Here is a 12,530-nt window from a genome sequence, read left to right on the forward strand (position 1 = left end):
CTTTTAATGAGCAACAAAAAGGCCAACACGGCACAAAAAACAAAACATAAAAGGACTGGGACACAAAAACGGCAATGAGGTGCGTGTATCCCAGCCCAGAGCAAACACTCGAAACAAAACACTGCAACACATCCAATGACAAATAACAAATAATGCAACCAGACAGAGTGGTAGGAGAGGGGAGACTATATAGTCCGTGGTAATGGGGAACAGCTGCGGGTGTAATGAGTGTGGCAGGTGTATGTGATGTGGCAGGTGTATGTGATTACGTGAGGTGAGTCCGGGAGGAAGGGAGATGGTGACCTCTAGTGGCGACAGGGAGAAGCACAGGGCCCAGACTCGTGACAGTCAGATCCAGATGAAAATACCTGGAAATAAAAGCCGACATGTAAATTTCTTGTCTGATATTTATCTTTTGACGTCAAACCCAAATGGTTTCAGTCTACAGCAAAAATAAAGGAATTGGCCTCACTGTCCCAATACTTTTGGAGGGGACAAAAGTATGTGTGTGTATCTATCGATCTATCTATCAATTTAAAATTTAAAATCATACACTATTTCACTTGTAACAAATAACCAGTTCTGACAGTAAATTGCTTTTGGCAGCACTGTTTTATAGATAATGGTTTGGCATAATCTGAGAGAAGTCAAGGACAAGAGCTACTAATATTGCGAAACAAAATCAGATGGTGGAAAGCACTGTTTCTTTATAACGAGATTTAAAACAGATGAGATTCTTCAGCAATAATTTAGTCTTAGTTTTTTTTTTTTTTAACTATCATGTGAAGTTTGTGCATTAGAGAAACAAAAGACATTACATGTTCGTTAACGCATTTGTCTTTACCATTTACAAAAATGAATTATTACCAACTGCAATTTAAACATTAACATTGGGAGTCGGTTCAGGATTTCCGTGTCGGTTCAAGCAACTACACCGTGAGAGCAACGGCACTTTACATGTGTTGTAGTCTCTTCGACTGTAGATTATTTTTCAGCATTCATTGCATTGTGTTTATGACGCTGCGATCACTCACCCTAAGCTGTTTTCCTCTGCACAAAGGCACAATGAAGCTTCTGATTGTGGCAACACTTGTTGGACTGTGTCTTGCCCAGCACAACCCAAACACTAAACATAATAGGACCACCATTGTTCATCTGTTTGAGTGGCAGTGGGCAGATATAGCTAAAGAATGTGAGAGATACCTGGCACCAAATAGCTACGGAGGAGTTCAGGTATGTTTATAATTCTTATTGATTCCAGCACAAATTCGCCTGCACTATTTTTAAGTAACAAAATGATAGATGTGATTGTTTTGAGACTTCCTGAGCTTTCAGATTAGATATGGACAGAAGGTTTTGAATGATAAAGTATTATAAAAATGTAAAAACCTATACAAGAAGTTCTTTTTTGTGTTTAATTTTCCAGATCTCTCCCCCAAGTGCGAGTATTGTAGTGAACTTGGAAGAGTGACAGAATTCAAGTACAGTGCAAAACTGGGTAGAGTCATTCGTAAATGGGACAAAGAAAAGCTAAGCTATCTCAAGTATGAAAGAGTAATTTAAATTATGATACAGCGCTCTGGAAAACTTGATTCTGATTGGTCAAATGCAGCATTGAGTAGCCATATATTCTTTTATACAGTGCTGCTTGAAAGTTTGTGAACCCCTTGCAGAATCTGTGAAAATGTGAGTCATTTTAACAAATTAAGAGAGATCATGCAAAATGCATGTTAGTTTTTATTTAGTACTGTACTGAGTAAGATATTTTACATAAAAGATGTTTACATATAGTCCACAAGACAAAAAAAATAGCTGAAATTATATAACCCCATCAATTAATTATGATCCGGGGGGTGAAAACTTTTTGAATTTGAAGAGCAAGGTAAATTGTACTTAAGTTGTCTTCTGGGAAGCATGCAAGTATCTTCTGTTGCTTCCGAAGGGCAGTACTAAATGGAAAAAATATATATATTTCTACAAAATAAGAAAAATTGACATCTTCATCCTGTTCAAAAGTTTTCACCCCCCGGCCCTTAACGCATCGTGTTTCCTTCAGGAACATCAGTGAATGTTTGAGCCTTTTTTAATTGTTGTTTTTGAGTCCCTCAATCGTCCTCAGTGTGAAAAGATGAATCTCAAAATCATACAGTCTATTCTGTCCCTCTATGTCCTATAGTATTGTATTAGTTCGCTGGTGCATTTCTTTATTTTTTCCACTTGGGGTCAGTATCTCCTTTAGTGTTTCTTTTGGGTTCTTCTTCATGGATTATAACGCGTGTTCTTCTCGGCGCTCGGTGGTGATGTGCTGACGCTGCAGGAAAGTTAGTTACACGCGGTGTGAGAAAATGTCCGGAGGTCAGGTGTTGACATTCTTCCCTCTTCTCAGTCCCCTTATCTTTGGGAAGCTTTGGCATACCATAATCTGTAAGTTATTAGCTGCTAATTTAGTTTTTCTTTGTTTAGTTATTTTTTTTGGTACTTAAGAGGTCATTTAACTCTTTCAAGCAAAAGGTTGTTTGTTATCTAATCCAAGTCAAGCTAATGTTGCTAGCTTCTGTTTAGTATGTGGTTGTACAATATCTTATAAGTCAATGTGAACAATACTTTTACTCAATTTAGGTCGTCAGGTTGTACATACAGGTCGTAAAAAGTAAAACTAGTAGCTTTCGTTTACTGTGTAGCTTTGATTAAGGCTTGCTGAGTTCATGTTCTGCTAAATCTAGAGGAAAAGAGTCGACCTGTTATATTCCTACTGATATGTTGAATAGTATTTTGAATTGCCTGTGAATCTGTGCTCTGAAAAACTGCAGTATATTCTGCAACCACATGGTGGCAAACTGTATCATTTAAAGATGTAATGTTGTGATTCTTATATCTTGAACTCTGGTCACTTCCAGTATTTAAATTCACAGCTATGAGTCTTGGTTCGTTAAATAATGTATTTTTAATTACATTTGCTTGTATGTTCACAGTTTTACAATCAAAAAAGAGAGGTCTTCAGTAAAGACACTAAGAAGAAAACTGTGTCCTGTTATTCCTGGAACCACCTTCTCTTACTGTTTAGCTCACTGCATAGGCTGAGTAGCCACACACTCAACCGAGGGCAGAAGAGTAAAAAGATTATCTACTTATCAAGCACCCAAGATGTCTCAGCCTGAAGCTACACCGCCTATGTCCCAGATGGTGGCCCGGTCGGAGTGCTACTCACGTTCTTCACGCTGTTCGTCTACCAGCCAAGTTGCAGCACGAGCCCGAGCAGACGCAGAAGCCGCCCGCACAAGAGCACAGTATGCCAAACGCCAGATCGACATGGAGGTTGAGAAGGCGCGCATCGAGGCAACGCTAAACGCTCTGAAAAAGGAGGGTGAGGCTGAAGCAGCGCTTGCTGCAGCTCATGTCCTGGAAGCGGCAGCCGACGAGGAGCACCACGCCATCGACCTCACTGAGCAAGGCATCTCCCCTAGGACGCCTCCTTCCATCAGACGTGCTCGAGACTATGTGAATGCTGAATTCACCAACTTCAGTTCGGAAGTGAAAGAAGAAAAGCCTGACACAGGACAACTGGTCAGTCATAACGACTCTCACTATCTACAACAGAGCCAAAAACCAGTCGCTTCCTCTCCAGGTGAACATCTCACTGATTTTGTAGACAGGGAGCAGCTGAAGTCCCCTCCTACATACATAAAAATGGACATTTCATCCCAGCCTAGACCTTCAGCGACTCCTCAGACGGAACTGTCGCATCTAGCAGCCTACCTAGCACGCCGTGATCTGCTGACAACGGGATTCAAGGTTTTCGACAATCGTCCTGAGTCCTACTTGTCCTGGAAGTCCATCTTCTGCAACGCCATAGACGGCCTCAGCCTCAAGCCCAGCGAAGAGCTTGACCTTCTAACCAAGTGGCTCAGCGGGGAGTCACTTCAAAATGCTCTGAGGATCAGGGCGGTCCATGTGAACAACCCACAAGCAGGCCTCCAACGTTTGTGGCAGCGTCTAGACAAGAGTTACGGCTCTCCAGAGGTAGTCGAGGCATCACTCTTCCAACGCTTACAGACTTTTCCAAGGATATCCAATAAGGACGCTCACCTGCTGCAGGAGCTTGCAGATCTTCTGCTAGAGTTAGAGTATGCACAAAGTGAAAATTATCTGCCAGGCCTTAGCTTTCTCGATACCCCAAGGGGGATAAACCCGATAGTTGAAAAGCTCCCTTACGGACTCCAGGAGTCATGGGTGAAACAAGGGACAAAATATAAACGAGACAATGGTGCAGTTTACCCACCTTTCTCATATTTTGTTCAGTTTGTAAATGACTATGCTGAAATGAAAACAGACCCTAGCTTTATGTTACAAAGTTCAAACATAGTAGCTCCAAGAGTTGACAAAACTCTAGTAAAACCAACCAGATACAGAGTTCCTGTTGCAGTGAACAAAATAGATATCAGTCAAACAAACAGCACAGCTCAAACATCCGTTCTCAATCCGGACAAGCAGTGTCCTATTCACCACAAGCCCCATTCACTCGCTAAATGCAGGGGATTTAGGACAAAAACACTGGACGAAAGAAAAGGTATCCTCAAAGAACACGCTATTTGTTATAAGTGTTGTTCTTCCACAAGTCACAGAGCTAGAGACTGTAAAGCCATTATCCAATGCTCAGAATGTAATAGTGATGTGCACGTGTCCGCCATGCATGCTGGTCCACCTCCGTGGACACCTAAAGACTCTAACCCTCTGCCTCAGAGCCACGGCGGGGAGTCCGATTCCCCAAGCACTGTAACTACAACCAGTTGCACAGAAGTGTGTGGCCAAGGCCTCAAAGGTAAATCCTGCTCTAAGATTTGCTTAGTCAATGTGTATCCCCGCACATTCCCCGAAAAGAAAAGGAGGATGTACGCCATGTTAGATGACCAAAGCAATTCATCCTTAGCCAGGTCTGCCTTCTTTGACATGTTTAATGTAAAAGGTACCATACTCCCATACACCATGAAAACATGCGCTGGCTTATCAGAGATCGGAGGGCGCAGAGCTAGTGACTTTGTGATTGAGGATGTAAATGGAAAAGTGTCCATGCTGCTGCCCATACTAACAGAATGTGATCAGATTCCAGATAACAGGGAAGAGATTCCCACCTCTGAGGCTGCATCGGCTCACCCTCATCTACAGACAATCGCTTCGCAGATTCCTCCTCTGGACCCATCAGCAAAAATCCTCCTCCTCTTAGGCAGGGATATCATCGAAGCTCACAAGGTTCGCAGTCAGGTGAATGGCCCAAACAGTGCCCCTTATGCTCAATGCCTTGATCTGGGATGGGTAGTTATAGGCGATGTCTGCCTCTCAGGTGCCCACAAACCCACAGTGAACACTTATAAGACAAACATTCTTGACAACGGCCGCCCTACCTTCCTCAGGCCCTGTGAGAACAAAATCCATATCAAAGACAAATACACAGAAAGCTGTCATACACTTAAGACACAAGCTGAATTGGGCAGACACATTTTCCAGCAAACAGCAGACGATGACAAAGTGGCACTTTCAGCAGATGATGCTTTGTTCTTGGACATTATGCACAAAGACTTTGCAAAGGATGATGCGAACAATTGGGTAGCTCCTCTCCCGTTCCGCACCCCCAGGCAGCGTTTGCCCAACAACAGGGACCAGGCCCTCAGTCGCTTAATGTCGCTCCGCAAAACGTTGAAAAGGAAACCTAAAATGAGGGAGCATTATGTTGAGTTTTTGGATAAAATCTTCAGTAAGGGCCATGCCGAACCAGCTCCTGCTCTTACTTCAGACCAAGAATGCTGGTATCTCCCAAGTTTTGGAGTTTACCACCATCAAAAGCCAGAGAAAATTAGGGTAGTCTTTGATTCGAGTGCTCAATGTAGTAATGTTTCTCTCAATGACGTGCTACTAAAAGGGCCGGATCTCAATAACACTCTTGTGGGAGTTTTGATGCGTTTCAGGTCTGACCCATACGCAGTCATGGCAGACGTGGAGCAAATGTTCCACAACTTTCTGGTCAGAGAGGACCACCGCAACTACCTTCGCTTCTTGTGGTTCAAAAACCATGATCTGGATGGGGAAGTGCAGGAATTTAGGATGAGAGTACATGTATTTGGGAACTGCCCCTCCCCTTCAGTGGCTATCTATGGACTGAAACGGTCAGCTATGGAGGGAGAGGGGGAATACGGCAGTGATGCAAGGGAGTTCATTGAGCGTCACTTTTATGTAGACGATGGACTGAAATCATTCTCTTCCGCAGATGAGGCCATCGACATTCTCTGTAGAGCTCAGAAGATGCTGGCTCAGTGTAATATACGCTTGCACAAAATCTCGTCCAACTGTCCTATCATCACAAGTGCTTTCCCAAGTGAGGACCTTGCAACGGACATGCAGGGCCTTGACCTCTGGCAGACTACCCCACCTATGCAGCGCAGCTTAGGCTTGGGCTGGGATCTGTCCTCAGACCTGTTCAAGTTTCAGGTAACAGTCAATGAAAAGCCCTTCACTAAACGAGGAGTGCTGTCAGTCATTAATAGTGTGTACGACCCGCTTGGCTTTGCTGTCCCAGTCATTGTAGAAGGCAGGGCCATAATGAGAGGCATTTCCACTGACATTTGTAAATGGGATACCGAACTGCCTAAAGACAAATTACAACAGTGGCAACAATGGAAAGACTCCCTCAAATATCTACAACAACTTGAAATCCCCAGAATGTACACCTCAATACCACTATCTGCAGCTCTAACTAAGGAGATCCATGTTTTTTGTGATGCCTCCACTAAGGCAGTGGGCGCTGTCGCTTACCTCAAACTCACAGATAGAGATGGACACAGTGAAGTGGGTTTCCTTCTCGGCAAAGCACGGCTTTCCCCTAAACCAGACATCACCGTACCTAGGCTTGAACTTTGCGCAGCAGTCCTGGCTGTGGAGGTGGCCGAGTTAGTCCTGGAGGAGCTGGACATCGCTGTCGAGCAGGTGAACTTCTACTCAGACTCCAAGGTAGTGCTCGGTTACATCTTTAACAAAAAGAGACGCTTTCATGTTTATGTGCATAACCGAGTGGAACGTATTAGGCGCTTCACACAAGCTCACCAATGGCATTACGTGCCCACTCATTTAAATCCTGCTGATCACGCCACACGAGCACTACCCGCTGAGCAGCTCTCTAACTCCACATGGATCAGTGGACCCGCTTTCCTTTCCAATTCAGGAGAAAGTCAAGCACAGGCAGAGTTGTTTGATCTTGTAGACCCAGAGACTGACAATGAACTGCGACCGGAGGTCACTACTTGTGCCACCTCTCTCTCAGAGGATAGACTCAGTAGTGTCAGATTTGAAAGGTTTTCGAGTTGGAATGTACTACTTAAAGCTATATCCAAACTCCAACACATTGCCCTGTCATTTAAGCCGAACATAGAGGGCTCCTGTCATGGCTGGCACAGCTGTAATGAACATCTAGCTGAAAAACAACTCAACCAGGCCAAGAACACCATCATCCACACTGTTCAAAGAGAAGTTTACGCTGAGGACATAAGACAAGTTGAGAAAAGTGTGCCCCTGAAAAACTCAAGCCCACTTAGTAAACTGAGCCCTATTGTCGACACAAATGGAATCCTCAGAGTGGGCGGGAGACTAAAACGTGCACAGTTGACATCGGACGAAACAAATCCCATACTCATCCCTGGAAAGCACCACCTCGCCCAGCTCATTATAGAACACTTCCATAAGAAAGTATGCCACCAGGGCAGACATTTTACTGAAGGGGCAGTCAGGACTGCAGGTTTTTGGATTGTGGGTGGTAAAAGAGCAATAAGCAGAGTGATATTCAACTGCGTCACATGCCGCAAACTAAGGGGCAGACAACAGGAACAGATCATGGCTGAGCTACCTGAAGACAGGTTGTCCACGGACCCTCCTTTTACATATGTAGGCCTTGATGTGTTCGGCCCCTGGCCTGTCACAGTCAGAAAAACGCGTGGTGGACAATCGGACGCTAAGCGATGGGGAGTCATATTCTCATGTATGAGCACACGCGCCATCCACATTGAGATTATAGAATCCACGCAAAATCCTCGATGCAATGCTCCTAGAACATAGAAATGCAAAACTTACCCATGAGATATTAGTGACATTAATGGCTGAAGTCACTGCAATAGTAAATGCTCGTCCGCTCACGGCAGTTTCTACAGATCCAGAAAATCCAGCCATTCTTACCCCTGCCATGCTACTCACACAAAAATTTGCAACCCCACCAGTCCCACCAGGTCAGTTTGAGAGCAGGGATCTTTTCAGAGCGCAATGGAGGCGCGTGCAATACCTTGCAAATGTTTTCTGGAGCCGATGGCAAAAGGAATTCATCTCAGGACTTCAGAACCGCCGCAAATGGAAAACAGTTAAACCAAATTTGCAAACAGGAGATGTTGTTCTGCTAAAGGAGGCACTTGAACATAGGAACAACTGGCCACTTGGACTCATCACCAAAGTCTTTCCGAGTGAGGATGGACTTGTCAGGAAAATAGAGGTTAAGATTTTCCGCAAGGGGGAACTCAGATACTACACAAGACCTATAAGTGAGGTTGTGTTATTGGTGTCTAAAGACAGTACTTAGAATCAGGTACTTGTTTCATTGTATTTTGTCTGTAGTTGCATGCTAGTTATGGATGACATTCTACTGATGTCAGGCGGGGAGTATTCTGTCCCTCTATGTCCTATAGTATTGTATTAGTTCGCTGGTGCATTTCTTTATTTTTTCCACTTGGGGTCAGTATCTCCTTTAGTGTTTCTTTTGGGTTCTTCTTCATGGATTATAACGCGTGTTCTTCTCGGCGCTCGGTGGTGATGTGCTGACGCTGCAGGAAAGTTAGTTACACGCGGTGTGAGAAAATGTCCGGAGGTCAGGTGTTGACATTCTTCCCTCTTCTCAGTCCCCTTATCTTTGGGAAGCTTTGACATACCATAATCTGTAAGTTATTAGCTGCTAATTTTGTTTTTCTTTGTTTAGTTATTTTTTTTGGTACTTAAGAGGTCATTTAACTCTTTCAAGCAAAAGGTTGTTTGTTATCTAATCCAAGTCAAGCTAATGTTGCTAGCTTCTGTTTAGTATGTGGTTGTACAATATCTTATAAGTCAATGTGAACACTACTTTTACTCAATTTAGGTCGTCAGGTTGTACATACAGGTCGTAAAAAGTAAAACTAGTAGCTTTCGTTTACTGTGTAGCTTTGATTAAGGCTTGCTGAGTTCATGTTCTGCTAAATCTAGAGGAAAAGAGTCGACCTGTTATATTCCTACTGATATGTTGAATAGTATTTTGAATTGCCTGTGAATCTGTGCTCTGAAAAACTGCAGTATATTCTGCAACCACATGGTGGCAAACTGTATCATTTAAAGATGTAATGTTGTGATTCTTATATCTTGAACTCTGGTCACTTCCAGTATTTAAATTCACAGCTATGAGTCTTGGTTCGTTAAATAATGTATTTTTAATTACATTTGCTTGTATGTTCACAGTTTTACAATCAAAAAAGAGAGGTCTTCAGTAAAGACACTAAGAAGAAAACTGTGTCCTGTTATTCCTGGAACCACCTTCTCTTACTGTTTAGCTCACTGCATAGGCTGAGTAGCCACACACTCAACCGAGGGCAGAAGACAGTCACTGCTGGAAAGGGTTCAAATATGCAAAAGATGCTGGAAAACTGAAGATTCTGCAGGACCTGGAGGATTTTTCTGAAGAACAGTGCTCAGTTTAACTGTTCAGAACAAACAAGGGACTCGCGAACAGCCATCACAAAACAAAAAAACAGTTGTAGATCATCCAGATAACCACACACAGTATTAAGAACCAAGGGTTCCCAAACTTTTGAATGGGGTTAATTTAATCATTTCAGCTGGGGTTTTTTTTGTCTTGTGGACTAAATGTAAACATATTTTATGTAAAATATCTTACTCAGGACAGTACTAAATCAAAAACAACATGCATTTTGTATGATCTCTCTTGTTTTGTTAACATCACTCGCATTTTCACAGATTCTGCAAGATCACAAACTTTAAAGCAGCACTGTATATGCTTGTTTTAATCTGCATTTGTACTTAAAACCTTGCTGAGCATGATTTTGGCTTCTAGGAGTTATCGAAAGAGTTGTAAACCGTGTTTTGTTTTAGGAACTGGGGAGAGGGTTGGGGTTTCATGCCTTCTGATAGAGCTGTGGTGTTTGTGGACAATCATGACAATCAAAGAGGCCACGGCGCTGGTGGAGTTTCTGTTCTGACATTCTGGGACTCTAGGTAAAATATTTTGCAGAAGAACTATGACTATTCCTACTGTGAGTGGTATGTTTTACATTGTGAATTGTTCAGGCTTTATAAGATCACTGCAGGACTCATGTTGGCTCATCCATACGGTCTGACCAGAGTCATGTCTAGCTACCATTGGGATAGACATTTTGTGAATGGAAATGGAAACGCTTTCACAAAAAAATAACGATTACATCAAAGTCTTATAGTTGGTTAAACCCACATGCTTGACATTACATGAATGAATAGTAGGGCTAAAGGCACAGTGGGGTAAAAGGTGCATTTGATTTGATTTTCCCCTAAACCACTAGATGGCACAGAACCCCACTGCAGCACTGTCCTAAACATCCATGTTTCACTTTAATAGGTGTAGGTGGAAATTTGGCTGATGTGATTGCAAGGAGCAATGAAAAGTTAATTCTGCACTAAGCTGATCTAATAATTAATGTTTATTAAAAATGTTATAGATTTATGTAGCAAATAAGAATAATTAAAAATACATTACCAAACATATTTTGAGACCACTTTCTTGTTAATATTCAGTTTTGTTCAAGGTAATTAAATCAACAGTTTATTTGTTGGTTTTGAGGAAGGATATGTGAAAGTATGGTATTTGGGGTAAAACACGTTTTGGACTTCCATGACTGGATGAGCACGGTTCAAATGATCGATACAATTTTAAGTTGGCATCAACCTTAGAGATAATCACCATATTTATAATGAAAATGTTTTATTTGAAAATATTAATCATATTAAAAACATAATTTGTTGATAATGTAAGGCTGTATTAAATTATGTGATCTCCTTCAAGCACTGTAGTTTTTTCTTTTTTTTTTTCTGTTTTTAAAATGATCAAATTTTAATGGCAGTATATTTATCAAATAAGGCTATTTTAATTATTTTAGCTATTGAAATCAACAGAATATTGTAAAAACTGTGGAAATTATTTTGAACAAGTGTCAACCATGATGGTGAGCCTTTTACTCTGAGTGTGTCTGTACAAGTTTATATAACATTTAAACAAAACACACTACTTTTATGATTTATTTTCTGACAAAATGTGTTGCTCCTTTTAATGTTTTGTGAAAATATATGTATTTTTCTGAAGTCATGTTCAGTGGGACTAAAAAGCACATTTTCCTTAACTTGTGCCATGAGTGTGCTAAATGTTCAGAAAACCTGAGCAAATAATGTTTTGGTGAAATAAAACACAGGATCAAAATGACTGGATGGGCCCTCCAAGCAATGCCAATGGATCCACTAAGCCAGTACCCATCAACCCAGACTCCACCTGAGGGGACAAGTGGATCTGTGAGCACAGATGGCGCCAGATCAGGTGAGTGTGAGGGCTTGTTGTGTGTTTTTTTGTTTTTTTTTTAAATGGGTCTGCTGAACACATTTTCCTAAAGTCAAATCCCAGCTGTTCACTTGCTTTATTCCCCACCACAGAAATATGGTGATTTTCCGTAATGTGGTCAATGGCCAGCCTCTCTCCAGCTGGTGGGACAATGGTAATAATCAGATCGCCTTCAGCCGTGGCAACAAAGGATTCATTGTCATCAACAATGATGATTGGTGAAAAACTTGCAACACTAATCCATGAATAATGAACATTTTATAATACAAATTGGCTCATAACCACTCCGTAACTGGATTTAATGAATGTCCCAGGGCACTGAATGTGATGCTGAACACTGGCCTGCCCATGGGTACATACTGTGACGTGATCTCTGGAGATAAGAGTGGGGGCAGTTCCACAGGAAAACGGGTGTCAGTGGGTTCAGATGGACCCGTCACTTTCAGCATCAGCAACACAGATGAGGATCCATTCATTGCCATCCATGCTGACTCCAAACTAGATTCAGTGAGGATAGAATTAAAATAAAGCAGGATCAATTAACAGGTTGAACTTTTGTTAACAATCACAGTGAATCATATGAAAAAGATAAACCACAGTGTTTTATACAGAACCGTAATCTCCCAATTCAGTGAACAAGCATCCAAACAAGTCAGTGTACTGTTAAAAATTGGTGTATCCAACCATGTCAGGGACTGGATTGTGTGAACTCTGCTGTCTACATTTGGATGACACGACATGTGAAATAACAATGCAATGTTTAAACTTTTCTTTTTTTTTTAGTATTGAGTAGCATACTGTATTTTAAAACAGTATTTAGAGCTTATATCTTATAACATAACATCTTAAACACAAGATTTTTAATGATAATGTTTAAATA

The 12,530-nt window shown here is 41.8% G+C and overlaps 1 pseudogene across 1 annotated transcript; it reads left to right on the plus strand.

Annotated features, from left to right (window-relative positions):
- Positions 1 to 1,065: 1,065 nt before the first annotated feature.
- LOC306850038 (alpha-amylase-like) lies at positions 1,066 to 12,178 on the plus strand (annotated as a pseudogene). Its single transcript has 7 exons — positions 1,066 to 1,233; positions 1,427 to 1,544; positions 10,162 to 10,284; positions 10,357 to 10,456; positions 11,508 to 11,629; positions 11,743 to 11,868; positions 11,965 to 12,178. The product of its transcript is annotated as an alpha-amylase-like (transcript).
- The last annotated feature ends 352 nt before the right edge of the window (positions 12,179 to 12,530 follow it).

Source organism: Barbus barbus, assembly GCF_936440315.1.
Source record: "Barbus barbus genome assembly, chromosome: 30".
Lineage (NCBI taxonomy): Eukaryota > Metazoa > Chordata > Actinopteri > Cypriniformes > Cyprinidae > Barbus > Barbus barbus.